The sequence below is a fragment of the Dipodomys merriami genome, unplaced genomic scaffold (genome assembly GCF_024711535.1).
Source record: "Dipodomys merriami isolate MVZ:Mamm:240054 unplaced genomic scaffold, mDipMer1.0.p SCAF_122, whole genome shotgun sequence".
Lineage (NCBI taxonomy): Eukaryota > Metazoa > Chordata > Mammalia > Rodentia > Heteromyidae > Dipodomys > Dipodomys merriami.
Window position 1 is genome coordinate 2,795,563 of NW_027202516.1, and position 15,834 is coordinate 2,811,396.

At 53.3% G+C, this 15,834-nt stretch overlaps 1 pseudogene; it reads left to right on the forward strand.

The window, feature by feature from the left end:
• The first annotated feature begins 4,908 nt into the window (after nt 1–4,908).
• Nucleotides 4,909–14,001, forward strand: LOC138823749 (glutathione S-transferase A6-like; annotated as a pseudogene).
• Nucleotides 14,002–15,834: the final 1,833 nt, after the last annotated feature.

Below are 15,834 nucleotides of genomic sequence, written 5' to 3' on the forward strand. Positions count from 1 at the left end.
CCCCTGGCATTCGTCCAGGGGTCCCCAAGATGCAGTTTGCTTCCAGGCCAAGGGAAGAAAGATGTCTGACCCATTCTGTGGGTAGCTCGGGTAGCTCCAGGCCAACCTTGAAAAGCAACATATTAACCAGTTGCTCTGCAAAGTGAGGATGACTTAGCATTTTCCTCCTAATCAATGAAGGAACCCTCAGCCCCTGACAGCCTTGGGAAGAGCTTTTCCTGGCTGGATTCCCCTCCCCACCTCCCATCAAGGGAGGGGACCTGTTATGCCCCGGAAATAAGTGGCTTTAGAAGGAAGGCTGGTGGGTGGTGTGGTGGAAGGCAGAGGGCAGAGGGCAGAGGGCAGAGGGCAGAGGGCAGAGGGAGCGGCGGGAGCTGGCCCCCGTGTTGAGTCCTGGGCTCAGCTCCCGTCCTCCTCTGCCTGGGAACGGCTTTGAAATCTGTCTGTTCACACAGGAACACACATTTTATTCCTCGCTTGGTCTTTCTCCTGGTGTGCACGGATGTTGATTCTTTGAGAATTGTTGGTGCCGTTTCTTGTAGACACCCCTTTATAGAATTCTTAAAAGGAAGAGTTTTAAAAACTACAAAAGTTTAAGGCTAGGGAAAATGTAATCTTCACTCACAGACCTGTGAGTCTTGTGACCTTTTTGCTCTAGAAAAAAATTAGCCAGAGACATTGATACCGAGGGGGAAGAGCACAAGGGAAGGGAAGAGAAAGGGGGGCAGAAAAAACTGGGAAGACGTCTGCGGCCCCCCCCCAGAGCAGGTGGCCTTTTTTCGCGTGTACCCCTCGCTGGCCATGCTCTCAGACTGAGGTGAGCGCGGGGTATATCCGCACCTCCGCCCCAGCTCCGCTCAGCCTTGCTGGCAAAAGCAGGATCTCACCCTACGCTGCCTGTTTGGCTGAGATCATGGCGGCTACTTTCACTTTCTTGGTGGGTCCGCCATCTGGGCCCCCCCCCCCCCCCACACACACACACACTTACACTCAAAGCTTTGAAGCTTTGTTTCCTTAGGGCTTCTAGTTGCTGATGATCACATTTACATTCAAACAGGTCTGGTCCACACCCCATTAACTGGTACCTTAACTCTTTACACTCCTGTCTCGAGAGATGAGATCAGCAGGGAGAGGTGGGAGGAAGAAGTGGGGGGGGGGGGGGAGGAAGAGAAAGAGAGGAGACACATACAAACTGAGATGGGGCTTCTGGGGAGGGTGGTAGGATTTTATGCAGAAAGTCAGTTTTGTGGTGGAAATAATCAACAGTTGTTGAGAATGGTCATACTGTAAATACTAGTTCGGCTGGGGAAAATCACATGTAAAGTTTGTCTTAGTCTATCAGGAATGCTAGATTCGCATTCAGTCTGTGTCACTAGTTTAATAGCTGACTCATCAGCTAATTCTGTGGCAAAGCGGGAGAATGGCTCCAGGAGCATGGTTTGGAGGAGGCAATTCTTTGTGTGGGAGATTGCTTTATCTCTGGCCTCTATGCATTGTTCATTCATTTTTTTTGTTTGCTTGTTTTTTTGTTTTTTGGGGTCCGGTCATTGGCCTGATCTCTGGGCCTAGGCACTGTCCCTCAGCTCTTCAGCTCAAGGCTAGGGCTCTAACACTTGAGCCACAGCGCCACTTCCAGCTTTTTTCTTTTTGCTTATGTGGTGCTGAGGAATCGAACCCAGGGCCTCAGGCATGTAAGTCAAGCACTCTACCACTGAGCCACCTTCCAGCCCCATATTTATTAGTTCTTTAAGGAACAATAGTAACCAAGAATTTAGAAAAAAGGACAGCAGCGAATTTAATGGGACGAGGAAAAGTGAATGAGGAGTTACCATGATCTGAGAAGGCTGCTGTGCCCATTGGGTGCGGGGAATGGAGACACTGGCACAGAACCTGCAATCTGTGTTTAATGTATGTGTCAGCGTGAGTCGCACAGGAGTTGACACACAGTTACAGTGGACTTGAATGTGCTTGGTCACCTGCCTGCGTGAGCAACGAGAAGAGCACACACCTAGGATGTTGTTGGTTCTCCTCCCTCCCAAAGTTGGAAACCAGTCATGATGTCTGCCCATCAGAATCTCCATTTGCATTTGCTGCGTTGATTTTACATGCATTCACTTAGTGTTTCTACAAGCTCCTCACTCCTCTCCTCCGTCTACTGTCCCAAGTTAGGAAGGATCTAACCTTCCTTCCCTAGGCCACAAATCACTCTTACATGCCATGTTAAATACTTGCCTTGGGCGATCTACTAAAGCACTGAGCCTTTTTTTGTCTTTACCTTTTTAGCCCAATTTGTTTCTATTATGTGAGAGACTTCCATTGCTTTGCTAATTCTACTAAAACAGCCAAATTGTAGGTTTCTTTTTCTTTTTCTTATCTTTTTTTTTGTGTGTGTGTGTGTGAAAATACGGTTCAGAGGGGTTACAATTACATGGGCAAGGTCATGAGTACAGTTCTTATCACGCATTGTTGCTTCCTCCTTTGTTTCCCCTTCCCATCCCTTCCCATCTCTCCCCCCCCATCCCCTCCCCATAGTAGGTTTCATAGTCACACGGCCATTGCTTATTATTTTATCATCACTATCCTAGTTTAAGTATTCTCTATTTTTTTTTTGTATGTCAGTACTATGCTTTGAACTCAGGGCCTGGGTGCTGTCCCTTAGTTCTTTTGCTCAACGCTGGTGTTCTACCACTTGAGCCACAACTCCACTTTCAGCTTTTAGATGCTTATTTGGAGATAAGCCTCAGAGGCTTTCAAGGCCAGGCTTGGTTTAAACCAAGCTCCTCCACTCTCAGCCGAGCCTGAGTCTGGATGGTGCTAACATGGCAGAGAGGAGCCCCCGGGGCAGGCAGGGCAGGTTCTCCGTTCTCAGGCTGGCAGCCGAGATGGCTAAGACGATGAAGACCGTGGGTTGGGATCTCAGGAACCCGGGAAGCGCAGCTATGCAGGCCCACTCTGCCGCGGGCCTGAGGCCCTGACTCCTCTTTTTTTTTTTTTTTTGTCTGTCGTGGGGCTTGAACTCTGGGCCTGGGCGCTGTCCCTCAGCTCTTCAGCTCAAGGCGAGCGCTCTACCACTTGAGCTACAGCACCACTTCCGGTTTTCTGGTGGTTTTATTGGAGATAGGAGTCTCACGGTCTCTCCTGCCCGGGCTGGCTTTGAACCGCAATCCTCAGATCTCAGCCTCCTGAGTAGCTAGGATTACAGGCGTGAGCCACCAGCGCCCGGCGGCCCTGACTCCTCTTAAACCTCGTTGGTCACAAACGCAGGCAGGCAAAATGTCATTCTCCAACAGTTGTGGTGATGAAAGAGATTTTTATTGACACATAAAGCACAAAGACATCATCACAGAAACACTAAATGTTCCCGACATAATTAGAACTTTTAATATCTAACTATTGTATACAGAAGAAGACATGTATGCAAAAAAAAATTGAACAAGCACAAAAGTTTACAGAAATATTGTTTCCCAACGGGAGACCTGAACGACCTGAAATCAGGACTGAAGTGGTTGTGCCCATGTCTGGGTGATCTAGTCCTTGTTTTACAAGAAACCCTGTGACACAACCTGCCTGACCCACTGCTGTCTGCCTCTGGTTGTCGTGGCTGGGGGGGTGAAGAGCGGTACCTGGGGCAGCTTAGCAAATACCCTGCAGTGCGCAGGGCAGGCCCTCAGAAACAATTACCCAGCCTCCAGGGTCAGTAGTGCAGAAACAGTGGTGCGGAAATAAAGAGCTGTCAAGCTTTTGCAGGTCTTGGGCAGCTGTATTTCGTACATTCTCCACCAACCCAGAGCAAAGAGTCACATGTGCTTACTCACAGCATAGAAGGCCTCCAAGTCTCTCCGGAGAGTGCTGGCCTTTACCACATTCGATGCACATGGGTAGTTTCTGATGTTGGAACTTAGGATGCTACTCAGAACCCATGGTGCTGACTTTACAACCTAGTAACAAGTCAGGGACCAGTTTTTCAAACTCTGGGCTGCTCCAAGAGTTTAGACTCCTGCAAAAGGGCATGTGGCTGCCAGCGTTTACCTCGCGGGGTGTCCTGGACAGCCGGCTGTGTACTTACCTGCAAAACTTGAGCCGTAAAAGCTTTTTTTTTGGAGGGGGGGTCCGGTTGTGGGCCTGAACTCAGCTCTTCAGCTCAAGGCGAGCGCACTACCACTTGAGCCACAGCGCCACTTCCAGAATTTTTTTTTCTTTTTGCTTATGTGGTGCTGAGGAATCGAACCCAGGGCCTCAGGCATGCAAGGCAAGCGCTCTACCACTGAGCCACCTTTCCAGCCCCCGTAAAAGTTTTTATACCAAGTAAACTTTATGATGATTGCATGAAGGCAAAAATGAGACACTGCTCATTATGCTGTAGCCATTAAATTTTAATTGCTTACAGTTTATAGTTAGTATACATACAAGGTTTTCATGTAGACAGTTTAATACAACTTAACCCAACAGTAAAAAAATACATATAAAATAGAATTCTAACAGAGAAAGAAAGAAAGAAAGCACGTTTGCCTGTGTAAGTTAGGTAAGGGCTCTATCTGGGGTGAGACTGAGCCACACTGTGAGCTCCTGAACAAAGCAGCTCCGGAGCTGGGGCCCGGCCTGTTCCCCTCTCCCCACCAGTGTGCCCCCTGGGCTCCCACGCCCAGCCTCCCGGTTCTTGGCACTGTAGGACACGGGCTGCTCTGTTCCTGTCCCCAAGTGAGCAAAGCTGGAAGGTGAGGGCAGGGCTGCGTCATCCCAGGATGGAGACCACACATGGACCCCCCCCCCACCAGCTGCTCTTCAGTCCCTCCTGCAAGTCATTCTGTAGTGTGGCATTATGAGCCAGAATCTCAAAGTACATTTTGCTTTTGTGGACTGTTCATTCATTCATTTGTTCTTGTTTAGTGATACCACGAGACTACAGACATGTCTGGGAAGCCTTTGCTTCACTATGATGAGGGGCAGGATGGAGTCCATCCGCTGGTTCCTGGCAGCTGCTGGGGTAGAGGTAGGTTCTCAGCCTTGTCCCTTGTCCCGTTGGACCTAACGTTGGCTGTCTCAGACGCATTTCCCCCATCAGGAGAGGTTTCTAAGTGACCTGTCACGAGTACTGCCGTGGCAGGGTGATTGTGCCTGTAAGCCAGGCAGCTGGGAGGCAAAAGTCCAAAGTCAGCCTGGGCTGCACAGACAGAGCCTGTCTCAAACATACAAATAAAAACAGACAAAAGAGAACTGTGCCTTCCATAAAAGATCTTGAATAATGTTTTTTGAATTTTGAATAAATTTCAGTCAGCACAGTTGGTAAAACAAATTAAGGAGCCTGTCACAACGGGTACACCTAATTTGCATGAGGCCCTAAAGTGAAATAATTGGCATTGTACAAGAACTAGAAATTATTCTTTGGTGACATTAAGGCATTACGACTGTTTTAGATGAGAAATGTACCGTGCTTTTTTCCCCCGAAGCAATGCGTGTGTTTTAGGGAGAGTATTGCAGGATGAGATCTACAACACGCGGTGTCTGCTTTAAATGACTGCAAGGCGCGGAGGGCTCGGGACACAGATGGGAGGGCACTGGCCCCCGCTGGCCACCAGTGACTGGGTGAGGCGATCCGTTCCGATCCGTTCCGGGGAAGAAAACACAGGTCCTCTGGGGAGCGCTTGACCCCCAGGTGGGAGCACAGGAGAAGGGTGAAAGGTCTTCTAGTGATTCCTCACTTTCATAGTCCGGTGTTGGCAGCCTCCAGAGATAGGATTGCATTTACCTCCATTGCCTTTTTTTTCTTAGCCGGTTGTGGGGCTTGAACTCTGGGCCTGGACACTGTCCCTCAGCTCTTCAGCTCAAGGTGAGCGCTCTACCACTTGAGCCACAGCGCTACTTCCGGTTTTCTGGTAGTTTATTGGAGATAAGAGTCTCACAGACTTTCCTGCCTGGGCTGGCTTTGAACCGCAGTCCTCAGATCTCAGCCTCCTGAGTAGCTAGGATGACAGGTGTGAGCCACCAGCTGCCGGCTTCCATTGCCTTATGAATGTCTGGGACTCTCAAATTAAAAAGCACACAGAGGTTGGGCGCCAGTGGTTCACATCTGAAATCCTAGCTCCTCAGGCAGCTGAGATCTAAGGATTGCTATTTGAAGCCAGGCTGGTCAGAAAAGTCCTTGAGACTCTTATCTCCAGTTAAATACTCAAAAACTGGAAGTGAGGTAGAGTGCTAGCCTTGAGCAAAAGAGCTCAGAGACAGCGCCTAGGCCCTGAGTTCACACCCCATGACTGACAAAAAAATTTTAAAAACACAGAAAATGCAAACCATAATGCCTTTCTAGGATTTTTTTTCCTTTTTTTTTTTTTTTTGTCGGTTGTGGGGCTTGAACTCTGGGCCTGGGCGCTGTCCCTCAGCTCTTCAGCTCAAGGCTAGTGCTCTACCACTTGAGCCACAGCACCACTTCTGGTTTTCTGGTGGTTAATTGGAGAGAAGAGTCTCACGGATGTTCCTGCCCCAGCTGGCTTTGAACCACAATCCTCAGATCTCAGCCTCCTGAGTAGCTAGGATTACAGGCGTGAGCCACCAGCGCCGGCTAGGATTTTTTTTTTTTCTTAAAATAGGTAATCTGACTTCCTTCTCATCTAAACATCCACCCCACACAGAGCCCCAAAGAGAAAAGGCGCTGGGAAGGTGGCTTAGTGGTAGAGTGCTTGCCTAGCATGTGTGAAGCCCTGGGTTTGATTCCTCAGCACCACATACACAGAAAAAAAATGGAAGTGGGTCTGTGGGTCAAGTGGTAGAGTGCTAGCCTTGAGCAAGAAACAGCTCAGGGACAGTGCCCAGGCTGAGTTCAAACCCCAGGACCGGCAAAGAAAGAAAAGAAAGAAAGAAAGAAAGAAAAGAAAGAAAGAAAGAAAGAAAGAAAGAAAGAAAGAAAGAAAGAAAGAAAGAAAGAAAGAAAGAAAGAAAGAAAGAAAGGAAGGAAGGAAGAAAGAAAGAAAGAAAGGAAGGAAGGAAGGAAGGAAAAAGAGTGACATGTGCAATCACAGAACCCATGCTTCCTCTTCTTCACCCCACGGTGTCTGCAGATAGGCAAGCCAGTGCCTAGTATTCTGGTGAAAATCTGTTGTGGAACTCCCATGATCACCTAAGATTATGAAGTTGACATGTGGGTAAACCTTCCCTCAACTGGAGATACCATGAATCCCATTATACTAGAGAGGAAGTTCTAATGGCAAGAATTCAAGCTGCAACACCCAGGATGCATTTCAGCCAGGCCAGAGGGCCTGGGGGCCAGGGTGGTGTACTGTAGCTGAGTTCCCTGCTCACAGAGAATGAGATGGCTGTTGGCCCAGGACAGGTCCCATGCTGAGGGACACAAGATCTCCTCCAACCTCCCTGAAGACACGGGCTCTCCTGAGACATTACAGCTCCATCGCCAGAGTTTCACTGTGCCTGCCTTCCTTGCACTGCAGCGAAACATCTCTCAGATCGTGCTCTAGCCATAGATGTTGGTGGGCGTCAGAGTCCAGGTGGAATGACCTGAAAAAGGAGCAGTGACAAACTGGCTCATGAGCTCTTCTTGATGGCTTTAATGGAAAGTTCCAGATGGCCATGCTGTGACTCTCTTGTGCTGCCACATTCAGATGTCTTTCCCTTGCTACAATATGCAGCAGAGAGGAGGCAGCAAGTTGATGAAAAGCCCACAACACTAAGGGATAAACCAACATCTTACTCTTTCTGTTTTCCAGTTTGAAGAGAAATTTATACACACCAACGAAGTCTTGGAAAAGTTAAGACGTGGTAAGAAAAAGTTTAGAATCTCAAGTCAGTGTAGAAGGTGGAAACAGAAGGCACTGCCAGTGTGCGGGTAGGGCGGCATCTGGGGAGGGCAGAGAGGCGGAGAGGGGGCGCGGCTAACACACGAGAGAGAGCAGGGCTTTGCATTTGAGTCTGGGTACTCTTTTGGAGACAGGAAGGTTGGACCAGCGCTCGGGAGCTGTCCCCAGGACCCTGAGCCCGTCCGCTTCTTGCCTTGTCATGCTTTCTGCACTGTACTAGACTACGGTTGGCCTAGGAGGCCACACTGCTTCATGCAAGGGCTCACAGAGACATGTGTGAGATGACAAGAGGATGGGCTGACAGTGGTGATTCTCAGCAATGGTGTAGGGTCAATAGTGAGATGGTATTGAATTTGTAGGTAGTGCTAGTCATCGCAGGCCTGAGGGGAGGGGCTGGTGCCCGCCTTGCATGCCTCTTCCAGTCTGTTATTTGAAGAAGACACCAAGGGCTCTACATAGAATCTCCTCTTAGAGCCGATCTTCATGTAGGAATGCCATGAGCCCTTGTTGCAGTCTCTCCCATTCTTCCTAAGGTAAGTGTGAAGATAAGTCAGCACAGAGAAATGTAAGTTGCCTAGCTGGCTCTGGATGGGTACCAGGGTCAGAAATCAAATAGTACGGTAACAAAAGGGAAAAAAGCAAAGTCAAACAAGGACTACAGAAAGCTTAAAAATTAACTTTATTAGAAATGTTATCAAATAGCTGTATTTCCTTTTAAACTCTCAATCATCTTGACTGTTTTCAACCCAGTGACATTTCTTTTTCTTATTCTTCCTTTCTCCAGAAAGATGGGGTTTTGGTGTTCCAGCAGGTGCCGATGGTAGAGATTGATGGCATGAAGCTGGCGCAGACACAAGCCATTTGCAACTACTTTTCCAGCAAATACAATCTCTACAGAAAGGACCTGAAGGAAAGAGCCCCGTACGGTAGATTTTCTGTTCCTACACCAAGTGAGAGCACACAAAGGCTTGGATCACTCATTAAAGAAGCGGGATTGGTGGGGGGGGTGGGGGGTGGACAGCATTAGGCTGGACTTGGGCACGCACACTGAGGTCACATGTGGCGGGGTCCTGTGGCATGAAGGAAACTAAGCTTGGGTGGATCTAGGAGCAGGACTGTAGCTGAGGATGGTCCCAGAGACACACAGCACAGGCACTCCCAGCACAAACGGATCAGCCTTGATTTAGGAAGAACCAGGTTCTGGGCTGGACTGCGATGGCTGCTCGCAGGAAGGGACAGTGCGGTCAAAGGTCCAGAGATGAGGGGATGGGAACGGAAGGGTCTCTTATGGTGGTTGCAAATTTCTGGAAATTGTCCTAATGATGTCCAGAAACCTAATTTCCTAGACAGTCAGGTAGACTGTCTGTGATACTGGGATCACTGAATCCCGTCACGGAGGACTAAAGCAACCAGACTGAATCAGCCCCCCCACCCAAAGCTGCCAATCTGCTGTCTTGGTGGATGGGCCAATCTGCAGCTCCTCAGAAAATGAAATGCAGAATCCTCAGTGACCCCTCGGTCCAATGTCCTTGTGTGCATCCAAGCAATAAAGTATACCTCACTAATGCTGGTACAGCAGAGTCCATGGCAGCACTGTTTGCAACATTCAAAGTGTGTGGGAAGGAGAGCAGGAGGGCTTCTCCACGCATAGATGGGACCACAAGGAATAAACAGCAGCTCTTTCACTGGAAAGCTGTAGGCAGTCTCATGGTACAATGGGAAAGTGGTCACATTGATGATGAGTATGGAAATACCTCACGGCCTTAGGAAGAAGGGAAATAACTGTGCAATACCTGCTGGTCCTCGCTTTGCCTTCCTCCGAACAACACAAGACAGGGCTCTGTAGTGAAGGACAGTGCGAGAGGCCCAAAGCCCCGCCCATGCCACAGCAGCTCACAGCAGCTCACAGCAGGCTCAGAGAAGGAAGGGATCGTCTGAGCCTGGAGTTTGCGAGATGGAGGAGTGACGAGAGGGTGGTTGATGGGTACAGGGATGACACGGGCCAGGAGGAAGAACTGCTCATGTTCAAAATGCCTCCCTCTTGGCTGGATGAATCCACAAAATGCTCTGAAAACAGTCGTTGGCCATGAAGAGGAATGATGTGCAGAAGCACGTAATGGCACGGGTGAATGTTTGGAAATACTACGTCACAGAGAAGAAGCCAAACACAGGCCACGTGGAAGAGGATTCCTTCCGATGAAACAGGAGCACAGAGTAGAGGAGTGGTGTATCAGGCTAGACGGAGGAGTGGTATATTAGAGGCAGACATGTGTTCGTTTTGAGGTGATTAAAAAAAATTCTGGGCTGGGAAGGTGGCTCAGTGGTAGAGCGCTTGCCTTGCATGCATGAGGCCCTGGGTTCGATTCCTCAGCACCACATGAGCAGACAAAGCTGGAAGTGGCGCTGTGGCTCAAGTGGTAGAGCGCTAGCCTTGGGCTGAAGAGCTGAGGAACAGCGCCCAGGCCCAGAGTTCAGGCCCGACAACCACCACCCCCACCACCACCAAAAAAATCTGCTATTATTTTTGTTAATCACGCTTTCAAGGACTGAAAATGGGTGTGCGAGTGCACGACACTATAGCGGTTCTATTTAGGACTGTGGAAAGTCTAGCTTGCAACAGAAGACATGAAGGTGACAGGTGCCAAACACTGCTGGAGGCTGAGGCCCCGCCCACACCAGGACTTTCTCCGCGGCATCTCAGGGACTGCAGACGAGAACGGAGTTGGACAGCCGCGCACGGGAAGGCGGTGAGCAGTGTGTGCGGGGAATATCTGAGAGAATTTCTAACACTGAAAACAGGAGTCTGGCCTCGACAGCAGGTGAGAGGGACCAGCCACGCCTGAGCGGCGGCCGGGTGGATCTTGGACTTACTGGGTCTGTAGCGGGAGGACTCAGGCCTGAACAGCCTAAGCAGTACTATGATGGTACAGGAGAGGCCAGGTGCTGGTAGCTCACACTTGTAATCCTCAGGAAGCTGAGATTTGAGGAACAGGGCTTGAAGCCAATCCTGGAAAGAAAAGTCTGTGAGACTCTTACTGCCAATGAACCCCAAAATGCTGGAAGTGGAGGTGTGACTCAAGTAGTAGAGTGAAAGCCTTGTGCAAAAAAGCTAAGTGAGCGTACGTGGCACACATAATATTTGCGGTTCTCTCGTGACTCTCCAGATGGGTCACAGATGCTCTTTGTACTGTTATTTGGTCATGTATATAGCAATGTCCCGACCCGCAGGACGTCAACGAGGGCAGTGAACCTAAGCTAGAAGGAATGAAGGGACAAGAGACACGAAGAATGACAGCAAGACAAGGGTTCTGATCAAGCTGCAAATTTTTATTTTTCACACAGGGGTATTTATATGCTTGGAATAAGGAAGCTTTTTCATTGGCCGTTAAGGAAGCTTTTTCATTGGCCATAGCAGTGCAGGATGTTTGCTCAGGGCAGGGGGAAAGGGTGGTCGGATGTTTACTTAGGGCAGGATGAGGGTTGGATTCTGTAAACTCAGCCTCAAGATGTTCCAGTGAGATAGTCGAGCCTATTATGTTGAGAGACTCAATTTTGGCTCCCAACATAGCAATAGTTTTAGACATAAGCTCTCTGTAGGTTGCACTAATAAGCCTGCTAATGTATACCTAAAAATGCTAGCACAATGGCTGGCACACAATAAACCCCAGCCCAGTAGAGGCAAATTACAGGAGGCCATGACAGTTTGGTTGTCTTTGTTTTTCAGGATTGATATGTGTTCAGAGGGTTTGGTGGATTTGAATGAGATATTTATTCTTTACCCATCTGATCCACCTGGCAAAAAGGAAGAAAACATTGCCCTTAGGCATAGAGAAAGCAAAAAGCCGGTATTTCCCTGCTTTCGAAAAGCTAAGTGGAAGCTGTCTCACTATTAAGGGCGACAATGTGTAGAGAGAGCCGGGCATGGTGGCACACACCAATAATCCCCACATTCAGGAAAATGAGGCAGAAGGATTGCGGGTTCAAGCTCAGCCTGTCACTTTAAATGTTTAAGACCCTGTCTCTGAAAGAAGAGTTTAGAGGTGACTTTGTTCTGGAAGGTGTCTCACAGGCCACTTAGACAACACACGTTCATCTGTCCACAATTCTGGAAGCTGGGGAGGACAGGATCAGGGTGCTGACAGATTTAGTCCTCAAGGAGGAGCGGCTTCCCGCCTCCGGGATGGCTGGCGTCTAGCCACAGGGCAGATGGGTCGAGGGCACTCTCCAGGGTATTTGCCCACATATTTCCTTTAATGGGTACTGCCATGTGTGCGTTTTCTACTAATTATTTAAAACTAAAATATTATTGTGACAGTTTAATACATACCACAGAGTGCCTCAATTTCTTTTTCATTTCATGTGTTTGGTCAGTCGTGGAACTTTAACTCAGGGCCTGGGCACTGTCCCTGAGCTTTTTCACTCAAGGCTAGTGCTCTACCATTTTGAGCCACCACATCACTTCCGATTTTCTGGTGGCTATTGGAGATAAGTTTCATGGACGTTCCTGCCCAGGCTGGCTTTGAGCCACGATTCTCAGGTCTCAGTCTCCTGAGTAGCTAGGATTACAGGCATGAGCCCCCCTTGATTTTGTGATGCAAAATTCCATACATTTAGAAAGGTTGAAATATTTAATGACCATGCTGAAACTCTCCACGGATTCCTGGCTTTATCATATGCGTCTGCTCTCCACCCCTGTCTATAACGCAGACATACTTTTCATGCATTGAAAAGTAGGCGTCAGACATTGGTGCTTTTGAACTTTGGAATCTGTCATATAGATTCTACACAATGTAAGTGTGGCAAAGGAGGTGACAAGTTTAAGTTCACTCAGGTTTGCCTCAGATCCTAGGAAATCGGAGACCCTGACATGGTCTACACACAGGAAGAAGTATGCCAGAGAAGATGGGAGAGAGCCGAGTGGACAGGTTCTTCCTGAACTGCTGGGCCACACCCTTCTCAGTGGATTGGCCGATAGAAGCAGGATGCAGCCGTTCTGAAGGAGCAGATGGGGTGGGAGAGGCGGCTACCACAGCGATGCTCAATTGAGGAGAAGAGCCTGCTCCTCACTGTCCTGAGTCAGGCAAGAACTGCACTCAACACCTGCCCAGAGGTAGCTAAGGAGGAAAAATAGGATAGGGAGCCCCAGGGAGAAACGGGGCCCTAGTCTAGCTGTGTGTATGTGTGTTCACAGTCTCATCCCCCAATCCTGCAGGTGTTCAAGAGCCATGGGCAAGACTTCCTAGTTGACAACTGACTGAGTAAGGCTGACATTCACCTGGTAGAGATGATCTACAACTCCTCGCCGGCTTCGCTCGGCTGCAGGTGACCCACCTCACTTGGCAGAGCGGGCGTGGCTCTCCCGTCCGGAATGGGACAGGAGCTTCTGTGCCCATGTGCTGCACCCCTCTGTCCTGGATGGGACAGGAGCCTCTGTGCGCATGCGCTCCACCCCGGCCTCCCCAGGGCTGCACGTCCCATCCTTGGGACTTCACAACTGAGCTTTCTGGCACTTGTTCTGCTTTAACAGAAACCATGGACCAGACACAGGTGGCTCACACCTGCAATCCTCACTGCTCAGGAGGCTGATATCTGGGAATCATGGGTCAAAGCCAGCCTGGACAAAGAGTCCATGAGACTCCTATCTCCCATTGACCAGCAAAAAGCCCAAGTGGAGCTGTGGCTCAAGTGGTAGAATAATAGCCTTGAAGAGGGGAAAAAAAAAACTGAGACAGTGCCCAGGCCTTAAGTTCAAGCTCCAGTAAAGGCATATGGAACGAACACACACACACACACACACACACACACACACACACACACACACACACACACACACACACACATTCTATGCAAGAAAAGTTGAGGCTGATGCTACTCCAGGATCAAGTTGCCTTTCACAAGAGACCCAGGGCTGATACATACGTCTTAACTACTGTGTCCACCTCCAGTCTCCATGTAGCTGCTGATGCTGGCACTCACTTGGTCTTTGACCAGGCCGTCTCAGATTTCCTGGGCCTGGCTGGTAGGTGGTTTGGGTCATGGAGCGCCTCCCTGAATCTCTGCTTTGTGCACGGCAGGCTTTGAAGACCAGGATCAGCGACATGCCCACAATGAAGCAGCTCCTGCAGCCTGGCAGCCAGAGGCAGCTCCCATGGATGAGAAAGGTATACAGAAAACGAGGAAGATTTTCCTGTTTTAACAAAGCGGCTTTGGCCCAGCGCTTGGGTCGCCTGGGTAGATCCTGGCTCTGCTGGGAGCATTCGCTTGGTCCAGGGCTGTGCGGGAGTCTAGCTTAGGGAGACGAAGCCCCCCTGGATCCCACCGGCGTTCTGTGATGGCAAACCCAGTAACAAAGCGTTCCGAGGACGGCGCCTGCGGAGCCAAGTTCGCACGCACAGAAGACCCCGTCTGACTGGGGGGGGGGGGGGGGAGGGGTCCCCAACCATTCACTGCTCGCCCGAAATGACGCATTTAACCGGTTGTTCGTGGAAATACGACCCGGGGTTCGCTCCCCAGTCCTGTGGGGGCTGCTCGTGCCCCGCGGCCGGGGGGGTGGCGTTTTCCTGACCAGACTCTGCCCCCTGGGCAGGAAGAGGTCACCCCGCGGCCGGACCCGCGCCCCCCCACGCCCGGACCCGCGCCCCCCGCGCCCGGACCCGCGCCCCCCGCGCCCGGACCCGCGCCCGGACCCGCGCCCCCCGCGCCCGGACCCGCGCCCCCCGCGCCCCCCGCGCCCGGACCCGCGCCCCCCGCGCCCCCCGCGCCCGGACCCGCGCCCGGACCCACGCCCCCCGCGCCCGGACCCGCGCCTGGACCCACGCCCCCCGCGCCCCCCGCGCCTGGACCCGCGCCCGGACCCACGCCCCCCGCGCCCGGACCCGCGCCCCCCGCGCCCGGACCCGCGCCCCCCGTGCCCGGACCCGCGCCCGGACCCGCGCCCCCCGCGCCCCCCCACGTCCGGTCCCACGCCCCCCGCGCCCGGACCCGCGCCCGGACCCACGCCCCCCGCGCCCCCCGCGCCCGGACCCGCGCCCGGACCCACGCCCCCCGCGCCCGGACCCACGCCCCCCGCGCCCGGACCCGCGCCCCCCGCGCCCGGACCCGCGCCCGGACCCACGCCCCCCGCGCCCCCCGCGCCCGGACCCACGCCCCCCGCGCCCCCCGCGCCCGGACCCGCGCCCCCCGCGCCCGGACCCGCGCCCCCCCACGCCCGGACCCGCGCCCCCCGCGCCCCCCGCGCCCGGACCCGCGCCCGGACCCACGCCCCCCGCGCCCGGACCCACGCCCCCCGCGCCCGGACCCGCGCCCCCCGCGCCCGGACCCGCGCCCGGACCCACGCCCCCCGCGCCCCCCGCGCCCGGACCCACGCCCCCCGCGCCCCCCGCGCCCGGACCCGCGCCCCCCGCGCCCGGACCCGCGCCCCCCCACGCCCGGACCCACGCCCCCCGCGCCCCCCGCGCCCGGACCCGCGCCCGGACCCGCGCCCCCCGCGCCCCCCGCATCTGGACCCGCGACCCCCGCGCCCGGACCCGCGCCCCCCGCGCCCGGACCCGCGCCCCCCGCGCCCCCCGCATCTGGACCCGCGCCCCCCGCGCCCGGACCCGCGCCCGGACCCGCGCCCCCCGCGCCCGGACCCGCGCCCGGACCCGCGCCCGGACCCGCGCCCCCCGCGCCCGGACCCGCGCCCGGACCCGCGCCCCCCACGCCCGGACCCGCGCCCCCCCACGTCCGGTCCCACGCCCCCCGCGCCGGGTCCCGCGCCCGGACCCGCGGGGAAACCCGCCAAGCCCCGGCCACCACGAACTCCGCACCGCTCGCTCCTCCCCTCGCGGGAAGGCGCCGTCCCAGCCTCGGCGACCCGCCCGGCAGGAGGCGGCAGCTTCCCGCTGGGGACCGGGCCGGGTGCAGGACTGGGACCGGGCGCCTGGGGTCGCTGTCCGCGCGGGTTCAGCCGCCTTCAGCTCCGGGGCGGGGCGGGGCCGCGCATGCGTACATCCAGGCAACCCTGGCCCCTTTCCAATGCGCCTGCGCG